Below are 23,575 nucleotides of genomic sequence, written 5' to 3' on the forward strand. Positions count from 1 at the left end.
ATTTGTACAATTTGGAAATTGTATTTTAAAGTAACATTAACTCTCCCTTCAAGTAGGGCTGGTAGGATTGACTGACTAGCTATTTTAATTACTGAATATAGGTTACATATCTACAAGAAAAACTCTCTGACAAAAGTGTATTATATCTTGGCTTTTAGTACTAACCAGCTCAACTTTAATTTCACAGCTTGCTGCCAACAGCTGCCTCACTAAGACATAGTACTCATAATAAATGAAATTTCATGAAAAAAAGAAAAAATGAAAACTTTGTTCCAGCTGGATTGAAAAGGCAGTTGGAGCATTTCTATGCTGCATATAAAGCTGCCATCCACATAAACATTTCAATTACTTTTTCATTTTTAATAATCAGGATCAGACCTTTTCTTACTATTGAGGCAAATGCAAGATATTAGAAACATACAATTTCATTCAAAGTCCATTAGTTATTGAATCCTGTCCAAAGTTAAGCATTTGAAGTGTTTTGGGAGAAACTCACCTTTTAGTTTCGGGTTTTTGACAACTTGCTTGGATGAAAACCCTGAAATGAGCAGACCACTCTAGTCCTGCTTGGTAGCGCTTGGAGGGATGTTAGTTACATCATTTGCTTTTGGAGCTGTTGCTTGTTGTGTATTGTTGAAAGCCCTGCAGCTGATGAGTGCTTGCCCGGACTACCAACGGGAATCTCATTTAAATTATCACACAGCCTCTCTGCACATGGTAGAGATTAATTCTTGTAGCCACAAACAGAATGAATGCTTTGTACTTAGTACCATAATGTAAGTTCATGCTGAAATACAGTGCCAGTAACCAACTCCTTTACCAATAAATTCACAGTTCTAATAACCATGTGTTTTTACAGCATCCTGATCCCAAAGGATCAAAGAAACATTGATTTATTTAGCTTTGGGTCCCATCCCTTGTTGTTCTCACTCCTTCTCCTTGCTCCCCCTGAGCATGAAAGAGCCATATATGGTATGAAACCCAACTGTTGTATAGTCCACAGCAGGGAGGGACACTGCAAAACCGCAGAAAAGAACGTTGTAGCCAGTAGAAATGACAGGAAGTGTTGCGGGCAGACAGAACACAAACATTAGAGCACACTTTGGCCAAGAGTCGCTATCAACCTGTCTAAACTGCCATAAAATTCTTTATTGAGGTTAAATGGATTGAAAGTTAAAAACTCAACATCTTAAAAAATTACACTATGCCTGTGGCATACAACTTTGCTGCTGTATAGAAAAGTGTAGTGAGTGTCTGATGAAGCAAGTATGGGGTGACTCAGTAGAGGTGCCAGCAGCAGAAGTGTTTTGTCATTTACTTTGGAGAAGGTGAATAATGCTCACAAGGAGCATTACCGCCCTGTAGCTGAGCTATTCGTAATGTGTCCCCAGACCTCTGTAAAGGCCCCTTGTCCTATTGCAAGCATGTGCTAAGACATCGTGTAACATCTCCTGTTAAGTAGTCCCTGGGGGCTGTTAGGATTTATACCCTGAGGGTTTCCAGAGTTATAGGACTGGTTGATGTTCCTCATCAAAAGGCCAACCCAAGACAAGGTGCCTGAAAATTTGAGTCGACAAAACTACTGAAATGACTTTACAAAAAAGTGTTTTATGGTTCAGACAGTATTTGGTGGCTGTTGTATTCCAGCAGCAGGTAGAGGTCCCAGCCCTGCTCTGTATGTATGTATGTAGGTGTAACTAAAGTGCTTCATGCCTCAGAATATTTATTTGTCATGACCAGGGAAAAATATGTGGAAAACCGGCATGGACACAAGATATGAATTGCCATGACCGGGTCATTATTTTGTTACAAAGTAAACTAAGTACTTCCTTTTTGCCTCTGAATTACACAGCTTTGGGAAAGCCCAATAATTCCTAATGGCTGAACATTCTATTTCTAAGCCTAGAAATCCTGCTTCTGACTAAAAAATATTTTTTTTTAAAAAAGAAGAATCTGGGGCTGAGTAGCTGCAACTTTCACTGTTTTGAATGTTTTTCAATCCCATCTTAGACCAGTGCAATGAAATAGAGTTACTGGTTGTACGCAGGCCTGTGGATCTATCAGAACTGCCACCTGTTCAGGGAAAAGGAAATTGATACACTGAACAAAAAGCCTGCCAGCAATTGGAGAAAATGCTTTTCTGGCACAATTCTTACTTTAAGATGTTTATGCTGCTGAAGTATATTGTCACCTCGAGCTGTGCTTTGTTTGCTTGTTTACTGCTGCCTAGGGTCTATAAAGTAGAGATTGCAGCTAGTATCTGAAGCAGCATAAATTTATGTTGCCAGCACGAGTCAAAATGTTGTGGGGAGAGAGGGAAAGATGACATGTTTCTATGTTCAAGAGCATGTTTCTTAGGTTTTTTTGGAAAGAGAAGGTCCAAAAATGTGTGCTGCAAAACCATCATTACTTTCTGTCTTTGTAGATGGGAATAGCAGAATTATATACATGTGTCTGTTCCTATATAGCGAATATATGTTGGAAATATTTAAAAATGAGAATGAATACCTAAAAATGTTCTCAACTCTAATATTTTCTCCTGCATCCAACATATAGTACAGACCTTTTTTTGACATTTGATCTATACTGTTTGTAGGTCTTTTATATACACAGAGGGATTTACTGCTTTGTAATCAAGCTGCTGAAGAAAAACGTTGTCCTTTTATTCACTAGGGATGACTGTAATAAATTAAAATGGATTCCCATTAGCCTTCCCTACTTAGTTGAACCGCTTAAAATTACTTTGGACTTTGCCCTTGCCTGCCCTCCTCACCTTTGCTCAAACATTTCTGCTTCCAGGAGTGCAGCGGTGTTGGTCCTAGAGCCTTACTTCAGTGACTGAAGTTACAGTTCATTGCAGGCTGGAAGCAGAATACCAAGGTGGAGCCCATTTGGAGTTAAAATAAACGTTTAGTAGTTTTAAAAGCGTAATACAGGGTCTTACTCACAGGTGATCTCTGGCCTCGTAGACTGCTGTTAGTGTTAAGAGCTGATTATAGCTTGATTGCACAGGTATTTTTCAGTAAGGCTGTATGCATGCAGATGAAGATAGGTTGTTTTGGTTTTAGGGTTGTTGGTTTTTATTGCTCCTGTGAGGTTTCTGTGGCAATAATGGCTTTACCAGCTTGTGGACAGTACTGTAGAGTTGAAACAACCAAATCTCTGAGGCCTGTCTGAGCACAGAAGTACATTTAAACAATTATATGTAAAGTTCTGTCTTTCTCCTGCCTATTAAATGCAACCAGAATTACACTGATTTACAAAACAAACTGCAGGTTTAAAACTGCTGTTCCGTCAAATGTACAACTCTTGGTTTATAACTGGTAGTGCCCTAGTGGTAAATGCATACACATTAATCAGTTGTGCTAAAGTAAAAAGAAAGCCACGACAATTATTAGACAGTATATATGAAGTTCAATTTTGGATTGTCATTTTTAGTTATGATATGAATGAAAGGGCTGGATTTCTTATTGAGTTCCCAAATCTTGTGTCCTCCTACCTGTTACTTCTCTTTGTATTCAGGTTCTAAATTCAGGTTTTATACTTTTCGCGGGCTTGGAATAGTAACTTGGAGGTGATTTGAGATGATCTCAGTGCAATGTTGTAATCTGGAGAACCTTACAGAAGATGCCATGCTTGTAACAGTGCAGAGAAATACATGGCATTACTGAACGGGATTTTTTTGAAATATTGCAGTGAAGTAAATGTGCATGAGGAATGGATAGAGGAATAGTGATAGGATTGACAAGGTTTTTTTTTTTAACAGTATAAAAATCACTTGTTTACATGTAGAAGTCTGACTAGGTTGACTTGTTTCTGTGCCAGGAAAGCATGCAGGGCAGGCCCAGAATGACCCCATGTTTGCGGCGTACAAGATGGTTCAAACATCTGACTTTGGAGGCACTGCTAGTGGAAAATCCCCCTGGCTAACCTTGGGCATGCACACGCTGATAGATGGCATGCTTATTAATGCTTAAAAATTAATGCCTTATTTTTATATACAATGAAACTGCATAGAGCTCCAAGTATGCCTCAGCTCACCCATATTGGAGTGTAATGTACTAGGGAAAGAGCTAACCACAGCCTTCAGAAACACAGCACACTTGTGGGAAGGTGGCAACTGAAAAACAAGCTCAAATGGCATTCTGCCATTCTTGCAGTAGCTTGCTTTTATAGGAATTAGTAGCTATTGCCAGTCCATATGATTCAGGAAAAGTTCCAAAACTGTCCTATACATCCCTGCTATTCCAATTTTGAAATATTTTTTGTTAAGCAAGGGCTAACTTGTCTGAACAGAAAAGGCAGCCATAGGATTCTTGGCTGGTCATAGTGAAGATCTCACATCTTAAATATTTTCAGCTATCTGTGATTATTCCACATAGGTAAAAATAACTGATAGTCTGCGTAAATTTGAATAAACAGAAGGAAACCACAAGCTGACTGCAAATATTGCTTGAAGAAGAAAAACATATCATGTATGTCATTGATCAAATTAATCAAACCATAACTGATGGCAGTTCGGTATCACTAGTGTTTTCTGGTCAAGAGGATGCTAGGACTAGCGTACCTTGTGGGGGGCATATTATGGGTTTCAGATGCATTGTACGGCATAGGGCATATCTGCGCAAGAAATGTGAAAAATTACTGAAGTTTCTGAGGCTATTTTTGGAATCTCTACTTATGTATTTTGGGCCATTGGGGTGCCAAGGGCAATATTGTGAGCAGCTGAGAAAAGGAAACATGTTCCCCAGTTTTGCAATTGTTGGTGTGCACTTGCATCCTGGGAGGAGAACAGACCAAGCAGAGTGTTTGCCCAGTGAGGCTTGTCTCTGTTCCAAAGCAAACTCTGGGCTTTTTGCATATGAAAGTACGCAAGAATTCATAATCTGACCCTCTATATTATTTGTGTGTATACATAACCTGGAATTCATTGAAGAAATCCTTGCTGCAGCTCTCTACCTGTGCACTGTTTGGGAGCAATGCAGAGATGAGAATGGTCTTAGCAATTGCAAGAAGTTTCATACAAAACCACAAGACTGAAAGAGCTTATCACTGGTGAGGGAATGATCCCTGGCATTTCATAAATCATCAGCAGTACTAAACATGCTGGTTGGAGATTTGTATCATTGGCAAATTAATTATGTTAAGGAACACTCCCGTAGCAATGCTGGATCCAAGATGCTGTGCAATGCCTTTCTGCCAAATAAACTGGAGAGAGAGGGGCCTGGGGGATGGGAGGTGGAGAGGAGAAGCCAGGCTCAGCTTTCATATGACCTCAGTGTTGTCCCTGATAGCAGTCTTTAAAAATATTTAAACAAAAGGACAGCTTCTTAGAAACTCAACTTACGCTATTGGCAGAATATGAGGAAAGAGTGATTTCTGGTTCTGACATCTTCAGTTTCCATCCTTACAGGAGGCATCCACAGAAGTTTGCTCTGTTGCCTTCCAAGTCTGTAACATCTCTGCCATCCTCCAGCCCTGGAATGTACACAGTCATCAGGCTGCTCTAACGTAAGGAAGAGTAGAGATGGTAAGAGGTGCAGTATTTTTATAGGCCACAGGAAAACCCCATTTTGAAGTGAGAACTAAACCTGAAGTTCTGCCCACCTGAGTACTCCTGTTGAAAACCATAGAGCTTTTGTTGGCATGAACCCAAAGTTTTGGTGTAACTGAGGGTAATTTTGCCAGCCTTTCTAGAAATTCATTTACCCACTCAGTTATTCATAAATTCATGCGGTATTCCTGTAACTCTGTTTTCCCCTTGAATTCACTGAGCTTCAATTTTGAATTCTAAAACCAATTAGCAGTATTCCCATGCATTGCACTTTTGAATGCATACTTGAATCTAAGTTTCCTTACAGCTAAGGTTAATGTTTATATCACTGCTTCTCTGATATTATCTCCTCTTCCCTTTAAAAAATAAACATAAACATATACCACGAAAAAAAAAGTGGTGGACTATTAAATCACGCCAATTTTCAGTTTCTGGGTGTTGCCTGCAAATTCAGTGCTATAGCAATGCAAAAGACGAACAGAACCATTCTGTATCTAGATACTTGATAAACTGACTAGTATGTAGCCTTTTTTTGGCTTTTTTCTTTGACTATACTCTTGTATTAACCAAAATTGAATGCTTCCACTAAGAAGCTATGCAACTAACGTCAGGAGAGTGTATTTCAGGTGTTGCCACACCTTACATTAGTCCAGAGACCACCACTACTCATTTTGTGTTCTGGTATAAGTCAGATAACTACAGCTACTGACTAAACTCACAGTATAAATCTGCTGTGTTTGAAGACAGCTGTTGGATTAGTTCTCTCAATTCTGCTGTGCCAGTGGATGCCAGCAAGTTCCCAATTTAAATGCTTTTTAGTGCTTTGTACAGCACTGGACACATTTTATAGAGCTGAGTAGGAGATATGCTATGTTGTGCTTAATAAACTACTCTTTAAAATATCCATGATTCAGCTGCTTGTATGGAAAAATGTATGCTTAACTTTGAGAAAAATTTTAACTCTTATAGCTCTCAGTGTCAGGCTATTGCTTTTTAAAACTTGGATTTTTGCTTAAGGTGTGTGTATGTGCTTTTCAAAGTATTTGTCCCACATATTTACTGGCAAACTGGTATGTGGCAGGACAAGGAAAAAGTTGTGTTTTTCAAGTAGATGTTAACCTTTTCCCCAGCAAGCCAGAAACTTGAGTTCTTGTGGACAGCCCTATGACAGAGGGAAATAGATGGAGTGTAATTCTAGTGGAAACTTGGTTTTTTGTTTATAAATTGTACTGCAAGTTTTTGTGTTTTTTTTTTTGTTTGGTTTTTCTTGTTGTGTGGTTTTTTTTTTCCATCCAGTGCACAGAGAGGAACAGGGATTGTGGTTTTCAGTAGTACTCTGTAACATTTCAAAAGGCTTTTCTCAGGCCCATGTCCCAGGAGCTTTTTTTACTTTTATGTCACACATTCTTCTGATTTTGTGTTATTTTTCTCACTGATTTTTGTCTTGCTCAGCTTCTACCCTACTGACACATGCACACTAAGGAAGTAGCTCCTAGACCAGTTTTAGAGGGAGAGGTTCTGGTACAAGCTGTCCTCTCTTACGAAAGCTTGCAGTTCAGGATCTTTGTTGCATCCATTTACTCTGTAGTATCTGTTGCTGAAAATGCACCTTATTAACCTTCAGGAACTGTTAGAAGTGAGAGATGCAGGATTTAAAGACATTAGATGAGCCCCAATGCTAGTTTGCGAAGAGAAGCTAAACTAAGTGAAGTTGGTTCTCTTAATTGTGCCATTTCAATTCCATGCTTAAATTTGCAGCTGAACTGAACTGGGCTCCTAAAGAATCAAAATCCCACAAGCAGGCACACAGGCAGTCTTTGTGATGACAGCCTGTAAAACCAGCAGCTGTCCAGGGGTTAGCAGATTGGTTATGCTTCATGTGAACCATGGCGGGACATGTGCTAAGAGAAGATGCACAACATACCTAGCACCTATTGCTTGAGGGTAAAACCAGACCAACTGGAGTAGAATGACTGGGATAGCAGAGTTACACAGCCAAATGTGAATTAAAGGGAGAATTTAGCCATGCAGAAGTTGGGTGTAGGAAGGAGGAGAGATGTTATGTGGTCTAGGAGAAAATAGGAATGTGAGAGCTTCTCTTCTGTATTGACAACTGCAGGTGATGTCTGCTCTCTGCATTGGCAGAAGAGCAGAGATAAGTTGTGAAGTAGTAGGGAAAAGTCAGAAATATGCTGGGTTTATGGCATTTTTAGTAGGTGTAGGGTTGCTTTTCTGTCTCTGGCATTTGTATAGTTTTGTCCCTCACGCCATTGTGCTGACTTACCTGAGTCCAGCACATTATCTTCATGGTTTTGAACTCAGTGTGATCAGAAGTGGAAAAATGCAGTAATCCCTACTTTACAGAGAAGGGAAATAGAGGTAAGCAGATTAAATATGAGTTGGCTTTGTAAAATACTCTGGTAACAGGAAACCTGTGGCTGACACAGAACTGAATCCAAGTCTCCCTAATGAGAACCCTAGCCACTAGACTATGGCGTCAATTTGCCATTTCTGACAATTCCACTTGAGAAAAAAGTAATTTTTTTTTTCCCAATTGCAGTTTTATTGATGTTAGTATTTTATGGTGGATCTCTAATGTAGTACTGTAATTTGCCTGAGCTCAAACCCCTTTACTCCAATTTTTGTTTTACTCCTGTATATGCACTAGTAAAAAAACCCCTGAAATTAGACACAATCTCCTTTGTCCTTGTTTTTCACTAGAGGTACCAGGACTACTTTCTGGGAAGAAGAAAAAGAGGTGAGCTGCTGTATTTCCTTTGGAAGCCAAGTACTGCATTCAGATATTTTGTACGGTTGATTTTTTTTTTTTTTTTTCAGTAGCTCATTGCTGCAAACAGTGGGGGTCAGCAAGAGCATCTTTGCATGCTGCTTCTAAGTGAATTGGACATATCTGTGCCATCCTGTAGTAGCTGTAGGGAGGAAATTATTTTTGATTCTTTTGTCTGTTGTAGAAGTTATTCCATAAAAGTGTCAGAGATAAACTGTGCTGAAGGCAATGAGCTGAAGTTAATCCAATGTCAGGAAATGCATCAGCTGTTGAACCAGGCTGTCAGGCTGCTCTTCTGGGCTGTGCAAGGGTGAGGGCCTTTGAAGTCCCATGTGTGTGAGAGAAATTTGCCTTTGAGCTAGGGATATTGCAGATCAAATCTGACTTTTAAGTCTAAGGCAGTCACCTTCTTAATGGCACATGTAAGCTTGTTCTCAAATATCCAAGAAGCTAAAGTTGGCTTTTACTTGCAGCTGGATTTCCTAATCTGTACAGATGATAAAACTCTTTTCTTAGGTTATTTGAATGAACTCTAGGTAGCTACCATTTTCTGTACCTGCAAGAAATTTTCCTGAGCTGTCTTGCCATCCTGTAAATGAAGCAGTCGCCTCTGTTGCTGTTTTGAATCTTAGCACTCTTATGTTTACAGTACTCTCCTGACTTGGCATTGTGCTTGAGCAGTCACTGTTGACAGGTGGCCTCAGAGGTGATGAGCTGTACTACAGAGTAGCTTCTTGAGAGTTGGACTGGTGTTCTCAAGGGTAAGTGATATATATATATAACATGATAGGAGGAAACTGGTATTTAGTGAAACAAAGTGGTCTTTAAGATCCTAGTTTTGTCATTGAAGCTGTAAACGTCTTCCAGTAAAAGATACCATGGTTTGTGGACATTTAAAGTTGTCCTCTGTTTTCAGATTTGATGGTTTTGTTTGAAGAATTTGAAGCCATCTGGCAAAAAGTTAGGTCATAGTAATCAGATCCTGTCTTTTTCAGTTGGTTTGATTTTTGGGGGTGGGAGGAAAAAAAAAGTCAAGTTTTCACCTTTAAACCAATTCTTGCTTTTCATCTATGCCTAAGTAAGTTGCAACAGGTGGCTATAACTTATATGTCTTCACACACAAACACTGTGTTGCATATCCCATTAGGAGTGCTTGTCAGTACTATTTATGAAAGGGCATGGTTACTACTGAGGATCAGATAAATCACTTGAAATCTGCTTTGAATGTTCTTACATGTTTTAGTGCTAACCAGACTGGCAAAAAGCTGTTATGGCACCACACATGCTTCTGATTTTATCTGCCTGGTGAAGGTGGTCTCTTGTTTGGGAGTTGGTGCTTATAGACTTTTGAAACTTGGGATGGAATATGGAGTTTTTCAGCTAGGTAATGAATTTTAAAAAAAAATTAGTAGCAATTGAAAAATGCTGCTATTACATGGCTGTCTAGTTGTCTGTCTAAAATAAGCTGGTGGCATCTGTCCAGTTGCAGGCAGATGTCCACATCACAAATCATCAGTCTTTTATATAGAGCAGAGAAAATCAGCCCACGCTTTTTCAGTTCAAACCGAGAGGGATACAGTGAGGAAAACTTGCATTTCTCTTCTCCATTCCATCTGCATTTAAAAAAGAAAAATACATGTGCACATCTCTTCCCAGAGCACTGCTGCAGCATTGAGTAGGAGCAAATTCCCTCTTGGGAAAGCATAACTGAAAAGTACTGGAAAGAGAAATTTGTTGAGACAGGTATGTTCCTGTATGGATCAAGTATTTTTCTTTGAATAATCTAGTGGAACTTGCAGTTGTGCACAGAGATTTTCCTGGCTAATAGGTAGCTAGGTGGTGGTTTTTGTAGGTTCAGTTTGGTATGATGGACATATGAAAGGCATGGTTTTGTTACACTTTGATCCCTGCTACTGCCCTTAATTTTGACATGCCATTGTAAAACTCCTTAGTTTTCGTATATAAGTAGGTGCTAGATTAAGTGGTTAGCTAATTGATGTCTTTGTTCCAGTAACAAAACCATGGTCTCTTTCAGCACTTTTCCGTTTACTGCTCTGTATGCTGTTTATGGCAGCAATGGCAAACCTTTTCAGTATGTCTGCCAAATTTATTTTAAAGATCATGGTGTTTGGTGCCAACCCTAATCTCTCTTGGTGCCAAACTTGGCTCCAGCAGCGGTAGCTCTACATTGTTAGTCTTGTGCAACAGTTGCATTACATCATGGTGAGAGGAGGAAAAGGGATTTTAAAAATTCCAGTTATTCAAATGCAGTAGTCACAGGGGGGAAAACAAGACTGAAAACAAAACTCCTGCACTTCAAATGTCAGTGTCCCTCTGTACCTTGGTAAGTAATTTGAGGCCTGTTTAATATCACAAAATGGCACTTTCAGGAAGTGTTTTTCTTTATCAGATTAGACTTTGCAAAGGAAAACAAGGATGTTTGTGTGAATGGCATCGGGTTGGTGCATTTGTCATTTGGTTTTCACTTCCATGCTGTGCTGCGGTGTATCAGTGACAGGATGGCAGGATCTCTGCAAAGGTGCTCCGTAACTCTTCCTTGTTCAGTAATATCCTCTGGTCATCCCTGTAAAAATCCCATTCCTCTGTCTTGAAAATACACCTGATGCTAACAGCTTTGGGATCTTGGGCCCAGATTAGCTTTCACCTGGGCTTAAAGAAAAAGCTTCAGCCTATTGTCACACCAAAACTCTTGGGAAATCAGACCTCAGTCAACCTGAACCCACAAAGTGAATCAAGAGGTCCCATGTATTATTTCTATGTTGTTATTTTACCCTGACTTTCAAATATCCACAGAAACAAATTATTAATGGAATAAATACCAGGAAAACACCATGTGAACATTTGCTCTGAGCAAACTCCTTTTCCCCTTGGCTGCTTCCACACTATTAATTGGCATGAGTGACGAATCACAGTGCAGTTATTGCTCAAGCATTGCTTTTGATTAGTTGTCGTTTTCTCCTAACATCCAGAAGGTATGCAACAATTAGGTTATGTTCCTTTGCTCACTGCTGTTGTACTGTAGCTCTTTAAAATGAGAAGTTGGCTCCACTTAACTTTTATGTATCAACTACCATCATCAGCCTGTCTTCTGATTCAGAATATCCCTTCTGAACCTTCCAGTTAAGTACAGGAACAACAAAATTTACAGTTTGTTATTTCTAATGATGAAGTAACCAACTTTCACTACAGAAATAATATACACCAGCAGAGTAACTCCTACACATTTCACACAGGTTCTTGAAGACCTTAACCTAAACAATAACTTTTTCTAGTGTTTTTAAAAACATAGGGTGAGCTCAGTGCTGTAAAAATGCGTTATCTCGTGTGCATATGATTGCCAGTAATGACAGCACAAACCTTTCTGCATTTGTATGGACAGATGAAACCTTGCACATGGAGGTACCCAAGGTCCGGTAACCAAGAATTACTGGTGTGCAGAACTGCTTGCTCTAAAGTTAAATAGACCTTTAACAGCGCTATAATAGGGAATGGGTAAAGGAGATGTGCTGTGTGTGGCCAATGAGTTAGTGTCAGAGCTGGGAATTAAAACCTTTGAATTCTTGGCTGTAACCTGTAGAAAACATTTCCTTCTTCAAATAAATTTTTTGAGATCAATAATCATTATTAATAATGACACTTGATTTTTATTTTATTAAGAGTCAAAAGAGAGGGGGACAGATGGCTTTAATTATATCAGTGAACAAGAGGAGGGAAGGATAACTTCTTGAAGTTCAGCTGAGTGATAGCCTCTCCTCCAAGACCACTCTCTGCTCTTTCCAAATGAAGAGAAAGGATTGTGACTAAGTGAACATTAGAAGCTTATAAATTTGATTTATTTAACCACAATATTTACTAAATCTAGATTGGTAACCTGATTTACTTCAAATTAAAGCAGGGAAGGTATATCAGAGTACAGTTGGATTTCATAATCCAGGAGCAAATCAGCTGTATGTTCAGGCCATGCACTTGGAAAGCAGCTTCAGGGTTAAGTGGTAATGAGCAAGCACCTGCATTCATAGTGCTTTTCATAGCAATTGCATTAGTGCTGTACAAGCTTTGCCTACAGCATTTATGAAGAAGAGTGTGTTAAGCAGGATCAAAAGGAGGGAAGCAGCTCTTTTTACATTGTTAGGCTTTACTGGTTTGACTCAACATGTTTGAAGATGGTCCAGCCAGAAATTCAATGTTGATCACAGAATGATCTAAACTTTGTGAATCTGGTATTTCCATAAACCTTAGCACTAACAGAGCAGTTTTATTCAGACGTCCCATAGGCTTAATACGGTCATTCCTGTTTTATCGATAAGGAGAGCAAAGCAGGAGGGTTGAAGGGTGGCTTTCCCTAGCGAGAGCACACGGGCCTATTGACTTTGGTATTAAATGTGCTGTCCCAGTTTTGCAGAAGTGCCCTCAGACCAGGTAGCAGGGTTTATGTCCCACTGCTGCCACAGACATGCTCAATCAGCAATTACAAGGTCTGATTTAGTGATGTTTTAGTTAAGACCACAACAAGGAAAATTCGAAATGAAAAGAAAAACCCATCCCCCTCCCCCCTGCCCTGAAAACCCTAACCCAAAAATCTATCGGGCAGAGAGAAGCAATTAGGGAAGCCAGCTTTGGGAGGGTGGGGGAGTGGTGTTAGAGTTTTTGTTCTCCCTCATGTGTAGTAATGGACTGCCACAAAATTATTTTTTTTTAACTTTTTTTCTTTTAAATATGAGGAGCTGAGGGATGGTTGGGATACTGCTTAAATTCCAGACTATGAGAGCAAGCCAAAGCAGTACAGGGTTTTCAGACACATTGTTAAATTGTGTTATACTTCCAGTTTCTTAAGAAAGTGTCTTCAGTTTTAGAGACACCACAGACTTTGTCCTGTTTCCTTCTGGTATGTAAGGGCATCAATTGTGTTTAGGACAATGAGGCTGGCATTGGTGTTTTCTCTCATCAAGATACTTCATAATTAGATGAAACAGTGTACTAAAGATATAAAACATGATTATAAAACATTTGTTGCTTCTGAATTCTTGAGAATCATCTTCCTTGGATTATTCCTGCACACAGATGAGATAATCTTCCCTCACTGGGGGCAGAAGGGTGGGAAAAGAGAGTCCCAATCAAAGTAAGATGCTTTCCGTCTCCTACATGTACAACAGACCTTCCTCTTTGCTGTCTTTTCTGGTCAGAGAAAGTCTGACTTGGGGGATTTAACCAAGGAGAGGGTACGTCATTCTCACTCCAGCCTCACCTGTACTGTTATGCTAGACTTTTTCCTCACATCCAAGGTCCTTTTACTAACTTACATTTCATAGTTCTTTTCCCATAGCTCTTTTTGAATTATTATTCCCTGAATGCTACTCCTTTACAGGCTGAGAATGGAGGTGCTGACACAGGCCTGTTATAAAGAGGCAGCCTTACCTTTCTCACTGGGTTGTTGGAGCCATTGCAGGACTCTGGCAGGTTTAAGAAGTAAATCAAAAGGGTGAAGAAATTCTCATAGTCTGGGAATGGAGAGCTTTTGGACCAAAAATGAGTGAGAGAACATGCCCTGAAGGACAGCTCTCGTGCCTCACCTCCTTCTTGGCTGTCTCATATTCAGGATGGTAATTATTCATCAGCATGGATATTGATACTGCAGCAGTGTAACAGATTTCACCTAAAGATTTCAGAGCATTTCCCAGCCCCTAAAAGGAGCTTAATTGGCAGTTTATACTGTATTTTGCAGTTTTACAGAGGCCTTAATGTAGTCGTGAGAAACTTGCCCAATCTGTTAGTGACAGAGCAAGACTAGAATTGCAATTCTTGGTTGTCTCCTTCAACAACTACACATAGTTTTCCCTAGCTGATGTCAGACTCAGCCTTGTGACAACATGCACCTTTATACTGCACCACGTTGCTGTTTGTAGAGGCGGCTGCCAGCCCTACAGCATCTAAGGCCCCAGTGCATATGCGCAGCTGAGGCTGCCTATGATGTCCCTGAGGCAGGGGTTGGTCAGGACCTTCTAAGAGAGTCTGGATTATTCAGTCCATCTTGTTTTCCCTGGATCATTCATATGAGATAGCTGCAAAGGTAAATATGACTACTGAAGATATCCAGACCAGTACAAACTGTGGGTCAATGCATGCTTGGCTCATATCAGGGTTAGCACAGGTCCATGTCTCCTCCTGTCTGTCCGTAGAATGATGCTTTTGCAGGACAGTGTTTAGCAGTATTATGCCTGTGGACAACGTGGATGCTAATGTGCTCAAAACACCCAAGCACATTTTTCTAAAATCTCCTGCTATTGATGCAGTTGTGGTAGCAGTGCTGAGTCTGACATGGTCCAGTCACAGGGGGTAAAACAAAGTGCTTTCCGTGTTGGAAGAACTCAGCAGAAGCTGCCATGTGTTACTTCAAGATAAACTGCAGCTCTAGCGAAAAATTTATATATGTAATTTTTGTTGTTGCTGTTTATTTAGTACAACAGTACCTGGAAGTCCCACTGAGAGTAGGACACAGGATCAAAAGGAGGGAAGCAGCTCTTTTTACATTGTTAGGCTTTACTGGTTTGACTCAACATGTTTGAAGATGGTCCAGCCAGAAATTCAATGTTGATCACAGAATGATCTAAACTTTGTGAATCTGGTATTTCCATAAACCTTAGCACTAACAGAGCAGTTTTATTCAGACGTCCCATAGGCTTAATACGGTCATTCCTGTTTTATCGATAAGGAGAGCAAAGCAGGAGGGTTGAAGGGTGGCTTTCCCTAGCGAGAGCACACGGGCCTATTGACTTTGGTATTAAATGTGCTGTCCCAGTTTTGCAGAAGTGGGACAAGACAGTCCTTCCCACCCACACAGTGTTGAGCCTCAGGGCGAATCCATCGCCCTGGCAGGCACATACACAGAAGAGGAACACTTGTCCTGCAGATTGTGTAGGGAAGGCACACAAAGGTCAGAAAGTACAGTGGTGGCAGAGAGGACTTGCCTAGGGATCAGGTGAGTTACCAGGGGCAGAGTGGGGAGAAAACCCCGGGTTTTCCGAGTCTCAGACCAGGGCTTGATCTGCTATTTCTCTGTGGCAGAACTAATTTGTTCTCACTGTGTCCTCTGTGAGAACTGGTCTTCCGTGAGCAACACCCTTTCCTGCACAGAGTTACCTGTGGATTTTATTAAAAGCATTACCTCTCAAACATTGTGGGCAAGTATTTTCTAGTACATTCGTTTTTCTGTGGAAACTTCATGAATGATGTGTCACTACCCTTTGAATCAGGAGTTCTTTAGGATCTGGCTGGTATAAATGTTTATGGGTAACCATGCGCATTTAAATCCACAACAACGTGAAGCCATCCATCTGTGGAGAAAGACAGCTGCCAGCGCTCCCTCCAGCCAGCACTCCTCTCCCAAAGGTAAAGCCATCCGGCACTAAACTTCCTGGAAAATGTTTCCCTTTGGCACTTGTTCCAGATAATGGCCAAGTTTCACTGCGTGAAACCATCTTCGTTTCTCTTGGTTTTAAGAAATTATCCAGCTCCTCTCTTCCTTCCCTTGACTGCTGAGTAGCAGGAGGAAAATGAGGTTGCTACTAATGTTCAGCTCAAACTGAAACAGAGTGAAAGGGACACGAGTGGGACACATGGCTCGAAACATGTTGTGTATGCAGTGAGAGAATGTTGCCCTGTAATTCATGGATGTATTCAGCCAGCAGTCGTAGCTGCTGTAGCAGCGCTCTGCTACTTCAGGGCTGTCTGGCGATGGTTTTTGTGTGCTGTTTGCATGGTGTTTTCCCTCCTGAGCCCTGTGCAACTAGTGATGACTTCTTTGTCTTGTCCTGCTGTATTGAACATAGTTTTACAGAAGTTATTACTTGCTGCATTCAATATATTGTTTTACGCAAATTACTACCTAAAAATAGATTCTGTCATGCCATGTTGCAGTGTGGGAAAGGAAAGCTCTGTTTTCCACTTGCGATTTTTCACTACTTTCTGAAGCAGATGTTCTTCTGTGATGTTTAGTGCTTTATTGTCTCTACTTCATCTTGGGCTGGTAGAGCTGAAGTAGTTTCTGGCTGCTTAATTTTGCTTGTGTAATTGCTTTACGTTACAATGTATTAATATGAATGTTTTACAAAATAATGCCCCAGCTCTGCAAACACACACACCAGTGTCCACTCCTGAGAATGATTTTTTTTTTTTTTTTTTTTTTTTCTGCTGGTAAGACCAGAGTTTCATGTCCAAATATAGGTGGTACTCCTTCCTCACCGTGGCATGTGTAAAGCAGAAAACTAAGTGAGGGACAATTCCACCCCCCACCCCCCCCAAAAAAAAAAAAAAAATCAGGTTCAAACCCTACTGGCAAGAAGTGATTAAAAAACATAATAGAGGGAACAGTGTAAAAGTACTAGCCTCAGTACCATGGTGGCAAATGTGGAGGTGAGCCACTAGCGTGGATGTGGGGGAGCATGCTCAGAGGAGGATTGTGGGCAATAGAAAGAATCTTTCATGTATTTCTGTATGAGGAGGCAGCTTCATGGCTGGAAAAGTTTGACATTTGAAGAAACAAGGATGATAATGTCAGCATTTCTCCCATTTGCTGACCAGCATTGTTGAGAACATTCTGGTATATTCATACAGATTTGACAGAAATTACTATTCTGGTTGTGTTCTATTCAGGTTTCCCTTTTGTTTTGCTTCCCCTTGTGAATTAGCCACGCGCCTGCTAAAGGCCCTGCAAAATACGTATTTACCCAGTGAAAAGGTATGTTAGAACATAAAAGTTTTTCCTCATTCCATGTCAGAATTGTGCTGCTTTTAGTGCAGTTTAAATCTATGGTTTTTTTCTGCAATTGCATGTAGATAGGTCCTGCAGTAGCAGCAGGCAGAGTAACTGCTTTCATCTCTTCTTGCGTGGAGCATGGGGTGTGTGGCGGAGCGCGCTGCTGCCCGCAGCCATCTTTTCTGTGGTCCCATCCCACAAACCCCACAACTCTGCTGATTCCAAGCACTGCAGAATTTGTGGAATGAGTTATTTTTATTTGTTTTCTTTAGGTTTTCTTCTCTGTGGAGGAATTCTTCTGTTCAAGAATTGTAGATGATTTGGTTTCTCAGAGCTCCTTTTCCTATAAATTTCAAAGCTAGATGAAATCAGTGACTTGACATAAAAGTACCAAGTAGGCTACAAGACAAAACACATTCTTGCACACTCCTGTAGCAGAACCCAGATGATTTCAGCATGAATATTTCCTCATTCCAAATCTCATCATTTTTCTTAAATCATATATTTGCAATTTACATTTAAGTGAGTTTTTAGCTCTTGTGATTCTGAGGAGAAGGGATAAAAAGCATAGTTCTTCGGAGTGGAAAGAGGTGCCTAAGTAGCAACAAATAAGTCTCATGAGCTGGACCCTACAGTACCTGGTTTGTGAAGCCCTGTCTTTGGAGGGAGTGTTTTGCGTTATGGACCATGGTTCTGCAGCTGGAGCTGCCAGAGTGGTTTTCTGTAGTCACATGCAGCCCTGGCACGCTTGGGGAATCTGAATAGGAAGAGGTGTAATGGAATTAAAAAGCTTGTGAATGTCAAAGAGAAATGTGGAAACTGGAAGAGATTATATGTGTACATTTGTGTGTATGTATTTATATGTACGTATACACATACAGTTTTATTTTTTAAAAGACTGTAGGCTATAAGCTCATAGCGTTTCTTTACCAACTTAGTCTGTTATGTGTGGTACTTCATTGTCCACAGTAAAACAGCTGAGTAATTTTATTTTTTGGCGAATAAGAAGATCGTTTGCAAATGTTGCTCCATTTAGCGAACAGGTGCAATAGAGCAAAAAAAGGCATTCTGAAAATTCAGCTTTCTCACTCTGACTTACTCCAAGTGAAATACTAGTGTTGAAATCAATTTTAAAAAACCCAGTGACTCAAAGCAATTATATAATGTATTTCCTGGATAGGCTGCTGGATTGAAAGTCTGTGGCGCGAACCCCATCATTAGCTTGCTTCAAGTTTTCAAGCTACCTTTCAGACTGTGCCTTCATAACAAACAGTGAAGGTAGCAGGTCTTGTTTGTTTTTATGTGCACTGAATCCCCTTTACCTTGGACTGCTCAACCAGAAAATCCTGATGCTTCCCCTGGTCTATCTTCCTTCAATCTCTTCCCGAGTTAATTGCAGGAAGTGTAGGGGGGATCACAGCCCAGCCCGGCCCCCCTCTTTCTTCTCACTATTGCTCTGTGTCTGCAGCCTGGGGGGTGGGGAAAGAGCACCTGGAGAAGGGAGCAGTGAAGCCTTGCTGGGAGTAGGAAGAACATTTATTTATATTAAGACAGCCTGCTTTTTTTAAATCAACAGGTCTGAGACAAGAAAGAAACAGCATGTTTAAAAAAAAATAATGGAAAAGCAGTCCAGAATAGCAGGTGATGAAGCCTGGTGAAGCAAGCCAATGCTTCTGGAAATTCAGGACTTCCAGGGAAACAAGGCATGCAATTATTTTTGCCAGTCCCAAGCACTCAAATATCTTAAGGCAGACTTTCCTCAAAAAAAAAAAAAGTGAAGTTGGCTCAAAAAATTCATGAGACAGGATTTTTAATCTGTTTTTTACTGTCTGGTTTATGGGTTAGAGAAAGACAGAAAACTTCCAGTGAAAGTAAAATTTCTATCAAAAAGACTTTCTCATTTAGAAAACCCAAAACAAAACAACCATGTGGGAAAGGATTTTAAAGCTGTTGGAATACTTTGGGTATTTTTAAACAATAGTGGTTTCAGAAGTGTGACAGAAATGGTCTATTTTGTTATTTTCTCAGTTATTTTTCTTAAAATTGTTTAGAATTAACACATTTAAAAAAGAAAAAGGAATTTTAAAATCTTAATGTAAACCCAAACCAGTTTTTTTCTTATGTGAAGTGGATCATTTCAGATGTACACAAAATTAATATGGAAAAGGAGGGGCTGTTTTTCTTTGGGAAAAGTTTCGATTTGACTACTGAATTAACAAACCTATTTGTGACCCAGGTCTTACTGGGGTGCTTGCGCTCTTATTTCAATTTTTGGGGTGGTTGTTTCCCAGTTGGGGTTTTTTTGTTTGTTTAAACTGAAGCACTACATGTGTATCTGTTTCACTTTGTTAGAGTTGTAGGTTTTTTTAACATAACCTTATGACCAGCTATTCCAGTACTGGACTGAACAGAAGATGAACGTTTTGGAAGACCAACAGTAAGATTTTAAAAACTGGGTGACAGTATGTATGCAAGGGGAGTGATGAGGGGATGCAAAGAAGCACAGCTTGAGACTGTTGTCCTCTGGCCAGGGAGGGCTTGGGTGTCCCTGCATGCTCCATGTGCAGCCTCTGCCCAGCCTTCTTTGAGCCACACAGAAGCACTGCTCAGATGAGGATTTCTCCCCAGCTCTTTCAGAAAGCCAGTGGCATCCTGCTTCAGTTGAAATGAAAGACTTTTCTTGCTGTGGGCTCGAGTTTAGCCAATACACCCTCCAGCTCCTTCTTTGTCTCACCTATTTATTTTTTTTCTCATCTCTCAGACTTGACTCAATCTGATAAGCAGTTGCAAGAAGGCTTAGCTGTGTGCCCGCTACCTGGAGCAGCCTCGTTACCACCTCAATTTTACATCTGATTTCAGTCTGATGTGCTTTGTCCCTTGCCTATCTTTTGCATAACTTTTCTCTTGTTCCTCTGGGTTTAATCCTTAGCCTGAGATATTATGTGCTGGAGAACAATGCAACTATGTACCCCCACCCCCAGGTGCTGTGCTACAAGCCATACTACTATGAGTCCTCTTACTTTTGTGTCTGGAATGGGCTGGGCAATGATAAATCCAGACAAGCACTGCTGCTTTTATTGTCTGATTACGTCAGCAAAAGGCAGCTCTCAGGAATATAAACAGCCTGAGGCATGCTGCCCTGCAGGTCACCTTGAAAGGATATCTTGTCATCGAGGCTGTACAGTCAGTCTTGTACATGAGCATTTATGCCAGCTCAGGTTTAACTTTATGCCTGTTCAGGCCTTTCCTGCATACATCTGATAGATGTACTTGTGGATGAGCTAAGATTCATTATAAAAGAGAAAATAGCACTGTGGTTTTAACCTGCTGAAGCATTTTTGAGTTCTTGAAATGGAAGGAACAAAGGATCTATTATAGATGGAGATAAAATGTCCTAACAGTGCGAGGAGGAATGTACTGACAGAGGAAATGAAATTATTTTCCTCTGCTTTTGAAATGTGTGAGTAGAAGTAGCCAAAATCTTCAGTACGGGAGATTCCCTATTATTATACCACCTGGAAGGTGGCTGCAAGATAATAGCATTTTCCCTGCTTATGAATGATTCCTTTTTTTGTGCAGGAGCGGAGTAAAATGGGAAGCATAATTTTGCAATCAGTTAGTCTTGGCAAAGCTGGCTAAGCTGCCGTGCTTCCCAAGGGGTTAAAACAGTAGAAGTCTTAATTCCCAATGACAGTGAGACATAGCAGGTGCTTTTGAAAATTTTACCCATGTGGAGAAAAATAACAACAGATCTTGTATTTTCTAGGAATGAAGGAACAACAAACTTTTTAGGATTGGGGTTTTTTTGTTTGTTTTTTTCTTCAAATTAGAGATTGAAAAAGCCATCTTCACACTTTTTTTGCAATTACCTTTTAGTAATTCACTTCTGAAATGAAGCAGGGAATCAGACTGTCTTTTTTTTTATGATGAGTAGCACTGGAGTCATAAAGTTGCAGATTTCTACTTAGTAATCTGCACCATTTTTTGAGGAGAAAAAAGGTGAAAGCAATTGATCAAGTAATTAAAACCAGATAAAGTCATGGAAGCATGTTACTCTTACAATTAGGCTGCAATCTCTGTCTCTATTCCTCTCCTTCCCAGCAAAGCTAAAAGTGGAGGACTTGGCTTGTACCACTCCTGCCTAGGGCTCTGTGTTGGCATATGCATATGTTTAGGAAGATCTAGTGGTTTAAGCTTGTATTTGGCCTCTAGCCAGATATGAGTAAAAATTCTTGAGAAGATCATCGCATGGGGTTGTTACATGGAGAGTCATTTCTTGATTTGCCTCTCTCCTCATGTACAAACTTTCTTTGCAATTTCTTACTCCCTTAAAGTATTTTGTCTTTCCCATTGTAGGATCTGGCAGGTTTTTTCCAAGGGTAGGAGTCGTGTCTTTGGTTTCTCACCTGCTTCATTCTGCAGGGCTCCTAACTCATCAATTCCTCCCCTGATGGCAGATGGAGAGCTCATGCTCTTTTTTTTTTTTTTTCCCACAACCGCACCAGCTTCCTCCCCACACACACTGTCTTTTAGTCTAGTATGTCCTTTCTGAACTGTACCATCAACCTCCTGTTGCTCACATACTCTCCTACAGACTGCTGTCATTACAGGGCAAATGCTCTGCTGTTCCTTGCACACACTCCCTCTGAAATCTCTTAATCGCTTGGCCATTGAGTTTAACCTGGTACTACTTATTACCCAGGTGTTTTATTTGCTGAAAATGCCCTGGAAGTGCTCTTTTGAACATTTGTTCCACTTCATGTACTTGTACATACTGAAGCCAGAATACTATCTTCTCACCCCAGAAATGGAGTAGAGACAAGTGAAATATGCAGACCACTAGGAACAAGTCCACTGCCTCCATAGCAGGGATGGAAATGCCATGGTCCTGAGGTGATGCCTTTAGTGTGTTGTGGGAGGATGTTAAAAACAAGTTAGAGCAGACTGAGAGATGCTTTAAATTATGCCTGAGCAGCAGAGGTCCAAGCTTTGGAAGGAGTCTCCTTCATCTCTTGCTAGTGCCTTCTGGCCTTTCAGCTGTGCTGAGCAGAGCTGTGCTGTGGTTGCATCTGCCCACAATGCCATAGTGGTTTCCTGTTTCATCCTTTCAAAATATTATTCATCAAGTTATCATTATCATCAGTATCCAGAGCACCTTGCTGACTCAGTCCACACACTGGGACCTGCTTTGGCATTGCGCTTACACCTGTCTTTGAGTACTTTGCTGGAGAGAGATGGAATCTCTCAGTACTTTGATCTTCAGCACACGTTTGAGTATTTTGCATTGGGGTCTGGAATCACTGCCTTCAAGACATCATTGTAAAAGAAAATGTGATCTGTAGGTTACCCCAACACCTTGATCAAAAATTTGAAACCTTAAAATGTTTAATTTGGCCTTCCTAGCTTCAGAATGACTGAAAAAGATTTTTATTTTTCTTTTTTCCTTCCTAAACACTAGTAAAGAGAAAAAGTTTCTGTTCTTGGCAGAGATTTTGTGGGCCAACTTTCAGGGCAAAATATTGGGTTTTGAGTAGGAGATTCTAGTGGAAAAGCTGAGCACCAAATTCACACAAGTTTCTTCTTAATTATAGAAGCCAAAAGCTCTTCCAGATGTCTGTCAGCCCAACATGCTAGATGCTGCCATCACTGGTTTTGATAAAAGCTCATATTCAGCAAACTTTATTACCAATTTACTGTACATTACTTAAGCCAGAAAATGTTTTTGGTCTAAAAAAGCAAGCAAACAAAGATCTGATATTTTCATCAGTTGCTCTCTAGCATGTCATTTACTGTGTTAAATACCATCCCAGTTCCATTATTTTACTGAAGATTTTCTGTAGATGGCTATTGTTAAAACTGGAATTTCAGAAACTCTGTGAAGAAGTACATAAGTGAGAAATGCACATGAACAAATCGGTAAATGGTGCGTGCAAAACAGGCAAAGCCACTAACAATGCAAACACATACGTGACATGCACAGCCAGACAGGCATTTCTGTGAAAAGTTACCTGTTTGTACACGCAACTAATACATACTCTAAAGAAAAATGGAAGCTGAAAAAAAAGCAGGAAAATGTTATAGAACAAATACGGGGAAGTGAGATGTGACTTTGTGAATACGAAAATGGACAGATCAAAACCAGTAGAAAAATCATCAGTCAGAGAGTAGCTAATGAAATCTCTGAACAATGATGTAATTAAAGTGCATTAATCATCATAAAAGATCATTTCCCTTTAAACATCTGTTCCCATTCACTTGGCAACAGTCTGGGCAGTGTCATGAATGATGGGGTTTTGGATTATGCTGAAGGGCATGTGTTATCTGAGAAACAATGTAGAACATCCCCAGCTTGACAGGATCTGGGACAGCAGTGCTTTTCCTCAATTCAGGTATAGCATCAAGCAAATAAGGGGAAAAAAATCGGATGTTGCTTACAGTGGAAAGGAAAACCTGGTATAAA

General features: G+C 40.3%; 1 protein-coding gene across 8 annotated transcripts in view; it reads left to right on the forward strand.

Moving 5' to 3' along the window:
* The window catches only part of EYA2 (EYA transcriptional coactivator and phosphatase 2), a 105,429-nt gene that overhangs the window by 17,650 nt on the left and 64,204 nt on the right, over nt 1–23,575 (forward strand). The window contains exon 2 of one of the 8 annotated variants that reach the window (XM_075018710.1): nt 5,414–5,530. The exons of the other annotated variants lie outside the window; for them this stretch is intronic. The gene's annotated coding sequence lies outside the window, so the exon portion shown is untranslated. The remainder of the gene's footprint in view (nt 1–5,413; nt 5,531–23,575) is intronic. 8 annotated transcript variants of the gene reach the window in all.

This window comes from Buteo buteo, chromosome 2 (genome assembly GCF_964188355.1).
Source record: "Buteo buteo chromosome 2, bButBut1.hap1.1, whole genome shotgun sequence".
In the NCBI taxonomy this organism is placed as follows: Eukaryota; Metazoa; Chordata; class Aves; order Accipitriformes; family Accipitridae; genus Buteo; species Buteo buteo.